This window comes from Vulpes vulpes, chromosome 1 (assembly GCF_048418805.1).
Source record: "Vulpes vulpes isolate BD-2025 chromosome 1, VulVul3, whole genome shotgun sequence".
NCBI lineage: Eukaryota > Metazoa > Chordata > Mammalia > Carnivora > Canidae > Vulpes > Vulpes vulpes.
The window spans coordinates 12,018,642-12,033,707 of NC_132780.1; the positions used below are offsets into that span (position 1 = coordinate 12,018,642).

At 44.2% G+C, this 15,066-nt stretch overlaps 1 protein-coding gene across 5 annotated transcripts in view; it reads right to left on the bottom strand.

Moving 5' to 3' along the window:
* Nucleotides 1-15,066, bottom strand: part of CEACAM20 (CEA cell adhesion molecule 20) — an 80,694-nt gene that overhangs the window by 18,814 nt on the left and 46,814 nt on the right. Inside the window, exon 2 of one of the 5 annotated variants that reach the window (XM_072754612.1) lies at nucleotides 2,774-2,923. The exons of 3 other annotated variants lie outside the window; for them this stretch is intronic. The gene's annotated coding sequence lies outside the window, so the exon portion shown is untranslated. The remainder of the gene's footprint in view (nucleotides 1-2,773; nucleotides 2,924-15,066) is intronic. One more of the 5 variants, XM_072754621.1, reaches the window with a different exon arrangement.

Consider the following 15,066-nt stretch of genomic DNA (forward strand, 5'->3'; position numbering starts at 1 on the left):
CAGGCTTGCCCTCGGGCAGAAAGGGAACAAGATAGCAGAAATTGTTGGTTTTCCATCTGTCCAATCTACATTTGTGGAGGCTTGAAGAGACTGTGGGCATGAGTGGGGACTCCCCCAACGCCCGCTGCCATGATCATATGCAGCTGACATTGACACCCCCCACCCCTCCCGTCAGCCCAATTCACAGAGGCTGACAGCCATGTTTCTCTCCAGCCCTAACTGGACCCCAATCTGGCCTGAGTCCTGCCCCATTCCCTGCTCAGTCAGTGGTTAAGGGCATGGGCTCCCCGGATATTCGGAAACAAATATTGACTCTAATGTTTCCTGGCTCTGATCACAGGCAAGGGGGCTCTCTATGTGAAAGCCTCACTTTCTTCACCAGCAAAATGGGGAAAAGAGAACTTAGTTCATCGGGTTGCTATGGGGCTTGATGAGATATTCCAGGTGTGACATGTTTAAAACAGTTCATAGTTAAGTGCTCAGTCACTATTATAATTATTTCCATGTTTGTATTTTCTGCCTGCAATAGCACTAGAAGTTAAATCCACAGGCTCAAAGCCTGCATGTGAATCCCAACTTTATCATTTTATTTTTTGGCAAGTGATGTCCTCTTTGAGAGTCTCAATTTCCCCATCTGTAAAATGGAGTAATAATAGTTTCCACCTCATATGACTGTCATAAGGATAAGAGAAAGACCACGAGTGAAAGCATCAATGGTGCGGTGCACCTCATCACATGCATCTGAAACCTCCCTCTGCAGAGAGCCTTTACCTGACCCCTTCCCTCCCGCCTCCTCCCCACAGGGTCCTGCCTTCCGCGCACAGGAGGGAAGCAAATTCTGCAGAGAAGGTGATAACTGGCAGCCCCTCAGGGAACTCCGGAGCCCCTGTGGCCTGCCAGGGTCAGCCAGGGGGAAGAGCCAAGTCTCAGGGCCACACAGCAAAGCAAGGCTGAATTTTGCACACTACCCATTGCAAAATCATTTCTTTGCCCCAAAATGCTTTTCTTATCAAAATAGTCTCATTTCTTCCTTTTGCTCAGAGACCCTAAGCATCAATTTCTCATCTATCCACTGTTCTGACTGAGGTGTGACCTGGCCACTCAAGATTGGCACATCCTCCCTCCACCTGTCTGTGTTATGTTCCAGCTCTTTCCTTCCACCCCGCCCCCCCCCCCCCCCCTGCCACCGACTTCCCCAAATCTATTTCTCTGTATGTCTGTATACTTTTCTTGCTGTCCCTTTGGCTGTCATCTCTCTCCTTCTCTTCTATCTGACCCTCCCTGTTCTTCCCTGGGCTACCGCTTCTTCTGTCATTTCCACTCTCTGCCTCTCTGTCCCCCTATTTCTCTCTAGGTCTCCGGTTCTGTGGTTCCAAATCCACCTCTCTCTGTATATATGTCATTATCTCTGGTCTCTACCTTTGTCGATCGCTTTTGTATTTGTTTTTATTTCTCTGATCTTTATGTCTCTGTGTCTCTGTCTCTCTTTTGTGTATGTGCATGCGCGCGCGCGCGCACACACACACACACACACACACACACACACACACACACCATCCCCACACGCTCTGAAGGGAACAGCGCACTCACCTGCAAGCAGGATTCCCACCCAGTGGTGGTCCCACAAGTCAGCAAGCCCCATGGGTCCTGGCACCTGACCAGCGTGCCCTGGCTTGCACACACAGACACTGTCTTCACTCCAGCTTCTATCCCTTTAGCTCCCTCTTCCCCTCTGCCCTGCTGCAAACTCACTTTGATGACAGTGGCTCCCAGGACAGAGAGGGGTGGTGGTGGCAGTGGCAGGGAGGAACTTTGGACCTACCTCCCCACCCCTCACCCCAGGGCTCTCTTTCCTTCCTCTGTCCAGCACACAGAACAAGAGCCCTAGGAATCTGGGGTTTCCACCAGGGTGGAGAAGGAGAAAGAAATCCCTGCCTTTTGGCTCTGAGTCCCCTCGAGAATTATGTCTCCCTCCTTGTAAGCTCCCCTCCCTGCCTCTTTGCCAGGATGCAAAAACAATTCAGGGAGAAGAGGTGCCAGGGAGGGACAACCACAGAATGTTAGAGTTAAGTGGACCAGGAACAGAGATAATGATAGTCAATAGTAATGATAACAAAACAATAATGGTGGCTCCCGGTTGTTGAGAGCTTAATAAAATCAGACTCAGTGCCAGGCTCACTGTAAGCAGTTTGGAAATATTAAGTGACCTGAAAGGATACTGGTCATAAACAAAATGCAGGAAGCACAGAGTCAGCTGGGTTGGGAGAACCCTAGGGGGTGCTTGACCCAGCCTGGGGACAAGAGACAGGGAGGGCTTCCTGGAAGAGTAGACATCTGAGCTGAGACTTGAGGACACAGTAAAGGTTCAATATAGGAGAGTTGCTTTTATTATTATTATTATTATTATTATTATTATTATTCCCTTTGGGCAAGACAAGCTGTTGGTCTTTGGGAGCACCCAGACAAAGATTTAATATAATCAATGGGGTTAGGAAACAACCATTAACAACCATCAATCCATGTATTCATTCATTCATTCATTCATTCATTCATTCATTCATTCATTCCCTCCCTCCCTCCCTCATTCATTTACAAACATTTCCTGAATTCCTATTCTGTGCTGAAACCTGTGCTTAGTAGCACTGGGAACACAGTAGTGACCAAGACATCTCCAGGCCTGCCAGCACGAGCTCACAGTCTAGTAGGGTAGAAAGACCTGTCCCCAGTCAGTGCCAACTTAGCATGCTGGGGAGGCCCAAAGGAGGAGCCTTACCCAGCCTGGAGGTCAGGGAGGACTCCTGGAGGAGAGGACATCAAGCCTGAGACCTGGAAGATGCAGGAGTGGGTCAGGTGAGAGTCTGGTAGGCAGAGGGGGTGGCATGTGGGAAATTGCTGAGCTTGAGACACAGAAGTTCAGGTGGCTCTAGAACAGAGGAAGTGAGGGGGTGGGTGGTTCAGGTAAGGCTGAGAAAACTCTGAAATGATTACCTAAAGCAAGAGAGGTATCTTGACATCACTGGAAGGAGAGCTTGGTCACCCAGCTGCCTCGGCTAGTTGCTCATCTGGGTCTCATTCTTGCCACAGGCAGAGCCACCAAGTATCTGCTCCAGGGACACATGAGGTTGAGCAGACTGGCTCTGGAGACAACCTGCAGAGGTTCCAATCCTTGCCAACCATGCAGCCATGGGCATGTCAATTCACCTCCCTTGTGACCATTTTCCTCAGCTGTTAAAGGGGGTGGGGATGGTTTTGCCACTTCAGAGGCTCCAGGGCCATGAGCGGGAGGCTCCTGTCTGAGTGCTCCACGCCCCAGCTGTGGTTTGTCGGGAAAGTTATGTCACCCCTATGAGCTTCCGTGCCCCATCTGCAGACTGGGACAAACACGACATTTGTGAGCTTGAAATGATTTAATGCTGGGAAGGTGCCTGGAACAGTCCCTGGCACAGAGTAAGCATTCAGTACGAGTGAGTCTCCACTAGGTGTGGTGACTGTTGTGACAGCAGCTCCTGTGAGGAAGTACACACTCACTCAGCCTTTCAACACGCATGTCCTGAGCACCTCCTGGGCCTGACCTGGGTGCTCAGGACAAAATGGATGGAAAAACCGGTTCCAGTGCCCAGAGGGATGATAAGCAATAAGCATAAAAAATCAGTAAGTTAAGTGGAATATCAGGAAGTAATACAAGCTGTGGAAAAATGAAAAGTCAAGTAAGTTAGGGACATTATTATTCTGTCTCATGTTAAGACCACTGAAGCCCACGGAGAGAAGATGACTTGCCTAAAGTAAGGCCTATCAGGCCCCAGGTTCTGCTCTACCTGGCTCTTAACCTCCATCTCTCCTGCCTCCCAAGGTCCTAATGTGGTTTCTGGCTGCCTCCAGCCTCATCTCCTCTGTACACCCCAGTACACTCCCACTGTCTGTGGTTCCTGTGCTAGGCGTACCTGGTGCACGTGAGCCAGCATTCACGGCCTCCATCTATCCATCCTGTTCTTCCCAGGATTTCTCGGTCTTCTCATTATCCACCCACTCCTCCACCAGATTTCCCTTGATTGCTCTTCTCAGTTCTGCTTGCATCCTGAGGCCCTCTCCTCTCCCTCCCCTCTACCCCACCCAAAGAAGGCAGAGCCGCCACTGGAGTGGACTTCTCAAATCTCCTTCATATGGGAGCAGGGTTTTCTCTCCCAAAATCCCCTACCCACCCTCCCCATGGCAGGTTCTGTTTTCATGCCTCAACAACAAAGAGGAATTTCCTGGGCCCTGCCCTGTAGGTACAACTTCCACTTTGTTTCTGACAGGTGAAAATAAACCCAGGGCCCTTCTGCTCCCCACACCCTCACCTAGCAGCCACATGCAGGCTGGTTCAAGGCTGTATCTTTCCATGTGTGGCCTCGACTGACCTCCCAACTCATACTGCCTCTCTATGGCTGCCTCCCACCTTCACACGGAAAAGATTTATTTGGCCCTAGTATGTGCCAGGCACTGTTTTAGGCGCTTAGAGCACATCAGCTAGTGAAACAAGTACGGACCTCTGCCCTTAAAGAAATCACCTTTTGGAGTGCCTGGGTGGATCAGTGATTGAGCATCTGCCTTCAGCTCATGTCATGATTCTGGGGTCCTGGAATCAAGCCCCACTTTGGTCTCCCTGCTCAGCCAGGAGTCTGTTTCTCCCTCTGGGTCTGCTGCTCCTCTTGCTTGTGTGCTTTCTCTCAAATAAATAAAACCTTTTTAAAAAATCATTCTTTATGCAAGAATGGGCAGAGGGGAGAGACAATAAGAAGGATACATGATAAAATAACTGAATTATCTACGATGTTAGAAAGTGGTGCATGGTATGAGGGATCAGGGCAAGAGGTCAGAGTGTCAGGCAGGAATGCAGCACCCAGGACAACATTGGGAGACTCACTGAGTCTCAGGCAACAACTTGAAGGAAGTGACAAGGTGAATCAAGAAAGTGTCTGGAGGCTCCTAGGAATTAATTCACTTCTGAAAAAATGGAGCCAGGGTTCCAAAGAACTATTCCCTGCTTCCTATACTTAAATAACTGTGAGTTCCCTATTGCTGATCATAACAAATCACCACAAACTTGGCAATTTAAAACTATAGAAATAGAGGGGGGCACTTGACAGGATGAACCCAACTGCTTGGAGTTTTAAGACTGAGCTCCCCCTTCCCAGCTGTGGGCCACCCTTGACTCCCGAAGCCTCTCCCTTAGTCCTTGCATGAGAGACCTGCATCTCAAGGCCAGCAATGCAAGAGAAATCTCTCTCATGCCTGGAATTTCTCTGGCTTTCCTTTCTGCCATAGCTCTCTACTGTTTCCACCTGGAAAAAGTTCTCTGCTTTGCTGGGCTGCGCTCCACTGGGCCCATGTGGATAATCCAGGCTACCTGCCTATCTTTAAATATGTAACCCTAATTACATCTGCAAAGTTTCTCTTGCTATGTAACACAACATACTTATAGATTTGTAACATATTCATAGATCCGGGTGTGGGCATCTATTCTGCTTAGCACCATCATGTGATACGAGGGCTGGATATCTAGAATTGAAGCAGCCATCTTGAGACCATGAGGTAGAACGCTGGAGAGGATATTCAACAAACTAAGGATGGAGGGATGGACAGAAAGATTTCACTGAGCCATGAAATAGGCCTGGAGCACCTTGTAAAGTAACAATTATGGTTTTTGCAGCTGAATGCCTCCCACTTGGTACCCTGTTCAGTCACCATTGGAAATGTTCCTTTGAACTGCTTACCTTAAGATCAGAACCCTGATCTTTTAGAAACTTGGAGTTTATGGTGGCTTGTGTCCTTTGTCTTAGAGGATAGTAAAACTTGTGAAACTAACTTTGAAAAGGAATCTACTCAATATTATTACTCCATTTAAAAAGACATTTCTGTCTAGTTCCATTCTATTCTATATGGAGAAACTGAGGCCCAGAGGGAAGAGTGAAGTTTTTCTCCAGTCACAGAGCCGAGTCTTCTTGGAGCACCTGGGAAATTCAATTTTGTACCATTGACTTTTTGTGCCCACAGTGTAGGAAAAGCAGGAGAAGTATAAATGAGAAGGGAAAGGATATCGTATACAAGGACCCAGGCAATGCAATCCTAATATCTCAAACCATGATTGGAAAAATCCATAATGGAGAACCTCTACACACACACACACACACACACACACACACACACACACACACATCATTCTGTACCACCAGGGCCACTACACCATACTTGTTGCCATGACTATAAATTTCTTTTTTTTTAGTCTTTAAAGCTTTGAGTTTATTTTATTTGCCAACATATAGAATAACACCCAGTGCTCATCCCATCAAGTGCCCCCCTCAGTGCCCGTCACCCAGCATGACTATAAATTTCTAGGGCAAAGATAAAAAATTAGCCCACAGACATTTGGATATTTTATTGAGCTCAAGATGCTCAAGGGCATCATAGGAATGGACACATCACTTCTCAGCCACAGTTCAAAGGAGGAAACTTTCTCAGAAGCTTCTCTAGCTGAGATCTCTCCCTTGGCTACCAGGATAACTTACCAACAATCTCCCAGTCCTGCCCCCTCCATCACCATAACAATCTGGATCCCAACACACTGAGCATGAGCCATGACTTCTAGAACCTGGGGCACCACGAATTAGATAGCAAAATGTTTCAGATCTTCTTTATAGCCTGTTGCGTATACAGGATGCTTTAAGTTTACATTAAGATCATGCATCAGGGCGCCTGGGTGGCTCAGTTGGTTAAGCGTCATGATTGGCTCAGGACATGATCCTAGGATCCAGGGATGGAGCCCCATCAGGCTCCTGCTCAGTGGGGAGTCTGCTTCTCCCTCTCCCTCTGCCTGCTGCTCCCCCTGCTATGCTCTCTCTCTAATAAATAAAATCTTTAAAAAGAAAAGACCATGCTTAAACAATTTTATAAGTTACCTAGTTCTTACCCAGCAACAAGAAAGAAAAGAGTTCCCAATCTTCCATACTCTAGCCAGCCATGAAAACTCCATCTGAAGAAGATGGTGGGGACAGGAAAGCATGGATAAGGAAAGAGGGAGCTCTGTGATGGGAAAGTGAGAGGCCTCCAGGAATTGTAGCATGTTAGAGACAAACTGATGACATGAAGACATTGGCTAAAATTGCCAAGGACTTGTTCACACTCCTGTATGTCCTTTGAGAAAGGGGATTGAAGCCTGGAATTCCTATTTGGACCATGAATTTTAAAATGCAATTCCACTCTGGAACTGAGCCACACAAACCGTGGTTTCTATAGAGTAAGATAGATGGTATGGAAAGAAAGAATGCAACATGGAAGGGGGTGTTCTTCATCATTACACTTCTTAATTGATGGGGAAAATGCTGTGGAGGTAGTCAATTAGCCCACATGGTATGTCTTACTCATCATGGAAACCTCAATGCATTTTTTTTTAAACAAAAGTGATTGGGACATGATTGCAATCCTCTACTTTACTATGCAAATAATCTCAGATCTGTTGCAATAGCTGGCCTCTGCCACAAGCCTCAGTTTTTCCTCTTGGCTTTGTAAGGATTTGGCACCTCTGGGCAGGGTTTCGAAGGATATTTCCATGTGGATGACATTTCCACCTCTCTGAAAAAATAAGAAACTTTAAAAGAAATTATTGGCCAGAAGTCAGAAACATTTCACAATATTTTGATGAAGTCCCAATAGTTTATTTTTGCTTTTGTTTCCCTTGCCTCAGGAGACATATCTAGAAAGAAGTTGCTACCTGTTTTTTATCTTTCATATTTAGATGTATGATATATCTGAAATTTAAAATGTTGTGTGCAGTGAGGTAGAGATGAAAATTATTTTTTCATATAGAGACCTAATTAATCAGTATCATTTATTAATAAAGTCCTTACCCTCACCATTAAATGAAAGAAAGAAAGAAAGAAAGAAAGAAAGAAAGAAAGAAAGAAAGAGAAGGAGGAAGGAGGGAGGGAAGGAAGGAAGGAAGGAAAGAAGAAAGAAGGAAGGAAGGAGACAGAAAAAAAAAGAAGAGAAAAGAAAAGAAATGAAGCCTTGGTCAACCCTATCCACAGAAGGAGATTTCTGTCCAGCTTCCACAATCCAGAAATGTCTCAGCATCCTCTGACTGTGGGACAGACACCTGGTTCTTCACTCAGGGTCAATGGTCCTCCCTCCCTCCAAATTCTTTTTTCTCTCTAAAATTCAAACATCTGGACATCCTCCTGGATTCTCTCCTTTCCCTAACTCATTTCCAACACCCAATCAGTCACCAAATCCTGTGGGCTCCATGTTTTAGTAACTCTGTTTTCTGGCCCCTCCTCTCTATCCCCACTACCTCACCTTAGACAACACTACCTGTGAACCTCACCTGTGAAATTGTGCCAGCCTCCCAGTCTCTGAACTCTGCATCTCCATATCGCAATCCTGGCTTTCCTCCCAAGTTCCAGCTCTGAATTGGGTTCCTCCTTTCTAAAGAGAGGGACTTCAAGACCCCCAGCTGACCCTATAAGAAGTCTGAGATGCCCCATCTCTTTCCCAATAAACTCACAGGGTGAATGGGAAGCTCCTGATCTGGAAATAAGAGAAATTTCCTGGCAAGTTCTGGTCCTCCCCTGGTATACACTGGTCAATCCCACCTCACAAAGAAGATAGAGGTCTGAACCTGATGTGATTTCTTCTAGATTTTATGTAATTATGTATCTTTTTACATTTTTATTGTAGTTGACCCACAATGTTGCTATGTAAACATATTTTTAAGAGATCAGAGTGCTATGACTCTTAGAGATGAGTATTTTGTGGAAATTTAAAAACATTGAATAAACATAAAATTGGAGGTAAAGCAGAACAGCCTTGAGTCTCCTAAGACTGGAATGGCCCTTTCAAAACTTGGTATTTAGAATATTTTGTCACATGAATGGGGAAGGATCAGATAAAGCCCACAGGAGTGGCCTATATGCTTTGTCACAGGACACTGACCAAGCTGGTTACCCCACATCCACAAAGCAAATACACGTAGTCACTAAAAGCTGCACTGTAGGTCGATGTGTGTTATTCTAAACCAATATTCATGAAATTTTGTTAAACTAAAAAAACTGGTTGCAAAACATTATGCATAGTACATTCTCCTTGTGTAAGAGAAAATGTACGTCTTTATTAATTTTTAATAAGTAGGCACAGGGAATGACTCTATAAGAGGATATACCAAAATACTAGCAGTGGTCGTCTCTAGAATTATAGAGGTTTTCTTCCTTTTCTTTTCCTTTTAAAAGCTTCCTTCATTGTCTAATTTTTCGACATTGAACATACAGTATGTGTCCAATAGAGAAAGAGTCCAAATGTAGGATGTAATATGGCTCTATATTATTTTTTTTTTTAATTTTTTTATTTATTTATTTATGATAGGCACACAGTGAGAGAGAGAGAGAGGCAGAGACACAGGCAGAGGGAGAAGCAGGCTCCATGCACCGGGAGCCTGATGTGGGATTCGATCCCGGGTCTCCAGGATCGCGCCCTGGGCCAAAGGCAGGCGCTAAACCGCTGCGCCACCCAGGGATCCCCTATGGCTCTATATTAACATAGAAGGATACTAAAGGTTAGAAGATTAAAGTTTATTTTTTTAAAAAATTTTTATTTATTTATGATAGTCAAAGAGAAAGAGAGAGGCAGAGACATAGGCAGAGGGAGAAGCAGGCTCCATGCACCGGGAGCCTGATGTGGGATTCGATCCCGGGTCTCCAGGATCGTGCCCTGGGCCAAAGGCAGGCGCCAAACTGCTGCGCCACCTAGGGATCCCCTAAAGTTTATTTTTTTAATTTTAAAAAATATTTTATTTATTTATTCATGAGAGATACAGAGAGAGAGGCAGAGACATAGGCAGAGGGAGAACAGGCTCCCTGCATGGAGCCTGATGTGGGACTCAATCCCAGGCATCCCAGAAGATTAAAGTTTAAAAAACAGGTAAAATAATAGTAAACAGAATATAATACTATTTTTGTTTAAAATACATATATTTAAATGTAATTACTAAAATAAGGGTATTAGAGAAGCCACATCATTATCTCTGGGAGCCTTAACTGTAGACAAGTTTTTTCTCTTCTCTTGCTCATCTGTATACTTTTCTTTTCCTACAATTATCATGGAATTTATTTAAAATATGAAAAGTTAGCATATAGTATTTTTAAAAAGTAACCCCTACACGCAAGAGTCAGTTGTTTGGTTTAAGAATGTAAAAACTTGGGGTGCCTGGGTGGCTCAGTGGTTGAGGATCTGCCTTTGGCTCAGGTTGTGATCCCGGGGTCCTGGGATCGAGTGCCGCATTAGGCTTCCCTCTGGGAGCCTGTTTCTCCCTCTGCCTAGGTCTCTGCCTCTCTCTGTCTCTCATGAATAAATAAATAAAATGTTTTTTAAAAATGTAAAAACTTATTTTGCATAACATGGGTTAGAAAAATCTTGCTGAATATATATGGAAGTGGAACAGCCAGGAAAAGAATCCTAAAAAATAAAACAAAACCAATCTCCCCTAATAAAGTCCTGGAGCAGGGAATGATCAGTCTAAGTCCATATGAGCTGCTATAACAAAACACAGACTAGGTAGCTTATAACAGAATTTTATATTTGAGAAATTTATATCTGAGAAATTTATATCTCATGGTTCTGGAGGGTGCCAGCATGGTCAGGTTCTAGAGAGAGCCCTCTTCCTGGTTCTGTGTCCTCACATGGTGGAAGGGGCTAGGGATCTCTCTGGAGCCTCTTTTATAAAGCACCTATCCCATTCCTGAGGCTCCATCCTCATGACTTCATCACCTTCCATATGAATTTGCAGGAGACACAAACATTCAGATCATAGCAATACCTGAGACAGTGATGTTGGCATTCACACTCCTGTGAAAGCTGGAAACAGAGTTTGAGGCTTTGCAGGTATAGACCTCTGAGTGTGCCCTGGAGAGACTAGGAATAGAGGTTCTAGCTATAAGGCCCAAAAATCCCACTGATGCTGCACACATATTGGGCAAGGGGCTGGGAGTCAGCCGATCAGACCAGGGTGTGGTTGGAACCAGTCACAACATCTGGGTCTGGCGAGGTCACAGTAGGAGTGTCAGGGCCATCTGGACCAAGAGAAAAAAAAAAATCCTAAAATTGGGAAGAGTGTGGAAATTAAGGACAACTACTCCGCCCACATTGTGCATTTAGTTCAGGACTGGAAGCACCACACGTTGGGTGGGGCATGCAGTGACACAACCTGAAGGTTTGTCCAGTGAATGAATGAATAAATGAATGAATGAATGAATGAATGAACAAATCAACTATTGCAGCAACTATCCCCCTAATTGTCGTGTCTGTGTCCCTCACTGACCCTTGTGGAACTTCAGTTCCATGAGGACAGAGATGCTTGTCTGTTAGTTTCACTGCACTGACTAGAGCAACCTTCAGCATACAGTGGAGCTCAAGGTCACCAATGAAGAAAGAGCAGAGCCCAGATTTGAATCCAATCAGTCTGTAGAGCCCCTGCTCTATATGGCCCTGTACTTAGCTATAAATAGTGGATGAACCAGTGGATGGTTGAGAGGGAGGTACCATGTGTATCAGAGGTGGGTCCGTTATGGGGCAAGGAAACCCATACTTGCAGGCCACAACCACCATAAGGGTTCCACTGAGCCTGGACTCAAGGTGAGTCCTGGTCTCACAGTAGTAGGTACCAGAGTCATTGGGTGTGACTGTGGGATTGGTGAGGGTCCTGCCATCTATAGAGATCATTGGTCCACCCCCTTCCCAAATCAGCTCCAGGTTCAGAAGCCACCAGATCATACATCATTGTTCTGGGGAGACACATGTCAAATTTAAGGAGTCCATGTGGTCCACTGGGGCCAGGTTCTGGGATGCCACCTGAGACTGGTGTAGCTTCTCTGGGGAGGAGAAATGAGAAACTGAGGGTGATAGTGTCAGAAGGGATCTGGAGCCCCAGGAATTATCAAGGGCAGGAAATGCTGCCACTTTGGAACCAACAAAGCCAGCAGTGGGTGTTTCCAAGGTCCCGGGGCAGTATCCACTCCACTGAAGAGTGGATCCCAAATCCTCTCCCCAAAAAACACACACATCCACACATTTGCATCTAATTTCAGGTGCTTATGGGCTCCTCTGAGGACCAACTGCAGAGTCCAGGTGAAGACCCTTACACCTAGGTTATAAATTAGTAAAAATCTTTTTTAAGATAGTTTGGCAATACAGATCAAAAGCTTTAAAATATATATACCTTTTGACCTAGTGGTTCCACTTTTTATAATTATTCCTAATGAAATTTTCATAGCCACATGCAAAGAATTAGCTACAGAGATACCTAGGACAACCCTGTTTATAAAAGGGCAAACTACAGAGAGTCTTAAATTACAATAAAGACTGTATTTTTAAAAAGATTTCTTTATTTCTTTATTTGGCAGGGGCAGAGGGGGTGGGAGAAGGAGAGGGAGAGAGAGAGTATCCCAAGTAGATCCATACTGAGCACAGAGCCCAGCACAGGGCTCAATCTCATGACCCTGAGATTATGAGCTAAGCTGAAATCAAGAGTTGGACATTTAACCAACTGAGCCAACCAGGTGCCCCAGGATCATATTTTATTTTATTTTATTTTATTTTATTTTATTTATTTATTTTTTTTTTTAATTTTTATTTATTTATGATAGTCACAGAGAGAGAGAGAGAGGCAGAGATACAGGCAGAGGGAGAAGCAGGCTCCATGCACCGGGAGCCTGACGTGGGATTCGATCCCGGGTCTCCAGGATCGCGCCCTGGGCCAAAGGCAGGCGCCAAACCGCTGCGCCACCCAGGGATCCCCTTTATTTTATTTTTTTAATTTAAATTGTATTTTTTAAATGAGCCAACTATAAAATATCAACAAGAAACTCATTTCAAATACAATAAAATGTCTTCTTGAAAATAAAAGAATGGGAAAAGATACACCATGCAAATGTTATTCAAAAGAAAGCCAGAGTGGCTATAATTACTATCAGATAAAGTGGACTTCAGAGTAAATAAATTTACCAAGAGACATTACGTAGTGATAAAAGAGCAAGACGACACAGCATCCTTACATGTGTACACACCAAACAACAAAGGTGAAAACCTTTGTGAAGAAGGTTTCTTCAAAGAAACCTTTGTGAAGGTTTCTTCACAAAGAAAACCTTTGTGAAAAAAAACTGAAGATAGAACCAAAGTGAAAAATAGATAAATCCATGATTATAGTTTGATAGCTCTGTGCTACTGCCGACAAGTGGTAGAACAACTAGATAGGAAACTAGCAAGGATGTAGCAGGACACAACCCCACCATCGACCAACAAGATCTAATTGATACTGGGACATCTGGGTGGCTCAGTGGTTGAGCATCTTGCCTTTGGCTCAGGGCGTGATTCCAGGGTCCTGGGATCAAGTCCCACATCAGGCTCCCTAAAGGGAGCCTGCTTCTCCCTCTGCCTATGTCTCTCTCTCTGTCATGAATAAATATATAAAATATTAAAAAAAAAAGATTTAATTGACACTTATGGAACACTCCACCCAACAGCAGCAAAAAGTACATTGTTTTCAAACATTCATGGTACATATATCAAGATAACCCATATCCTGGGGTGTAAAACAAACCTCAACAAATGTAACAAAATGGAAATCATACAGTGTAGTGTGTTCTCTGACCACAATGGACACAAACTGGAAATAACTAACAGAGAGATGATGGCAAACTCTCCAAACATTTGAAACCTGAACAACACGCTTGTAATCACATCAGGCCCTGCTGACATCAGAGGGATGATAAGGGGATATGACAAACAGCTCTACACAAATAAATTTAGCCATTCAGAGGAAATGAACTAGTTCCTCAAAGATCACGACCTACCATCACTACCCCTATATGAAACAGATTATTTGAATAGCCTATGACAATTAAGAAAACTGATTTTGTAATTTTAAACTCCAGAAAAAGAAGTCTCCAGGCCTGGATGGTTTTGCATGAGGGTTCTACTAACTGTTTAAAGAATCAGCACCAATTTTACACAATCTCTTCCAGAATACAGAAGAGGGAGAAACACTTCTCTATCTATTCTATGAGGCCAATATTACCCTGATATCAAAACCAAAGATAGTATAATAACAAAGAAAGAAAATCACAGGCCATGTCTCTACATGAATATAGACACATTCTTTTTTTAAAAATTTATGATAGTCACAGAGAGAGAGAGAGAGAGAGAGAGAGGCAGAGACACAGGCAGAGGGAGAAGCAGGCTCCATGCACCGGGAGCCTGATGTGGGATTCGATCCGGGGTCTCCAGGATCGCGCCCTGGGCCAAAGGCAGGCGCCAAACCGCTGCGCCACCCAGGGATCCTAGACACAAACATTCTTAACAAAATATTAACAAATAGACTTTAGAAATATATAAAAAGAATTGTATACTATCACCAAATGGGGTTTATTCCAGGGATCCAAGACTGGTTTCTTTTTTTTTTTTAATACTTTATTTATTTATTCATGATAGTCACACAGAGAGAGACAGAGAGGCAGAGACACAGGCAGAGGGAGAAGCAGGCTCCATGCAGGGAGCCCGACGTGGGATTCGATCCCGGGTCTCCAGGATCGCGCCCCGGGCCAAAGGCAGGCGCCAAACCGCTGCGCCACCCAGGGATCCCGCAAGACTGGTTTCATATTTGAAAACCAATTAATGTCATCCACTATATTAACAGGCTAATAAAGAAAAATCACAGGATCATTGATGCTGAAAGAGCATTTGAAAAAACTCAGTATCTGTTCATGATAAAAATTCTCAGAAAACTAGGAATGGAGATGAATTTCCTCAACTTAAGAAAGAATATCTACACACACACACACACACACACACACACACACACACTATAGCTAACATACTTGATGGTAGAAGAATGAATTCTTTCTTCCTAAAGTTAGAAATAAGTCATAATGTCTGGTCTCACTACTCTTATTTAACAAAGTACTAAAAGTTCTAGCCAGTGCAATAAATCAAGAAAAGGAAGTAAAAGGCATACATGTTAGAAAAGAAGACATAAAACTATCTCTG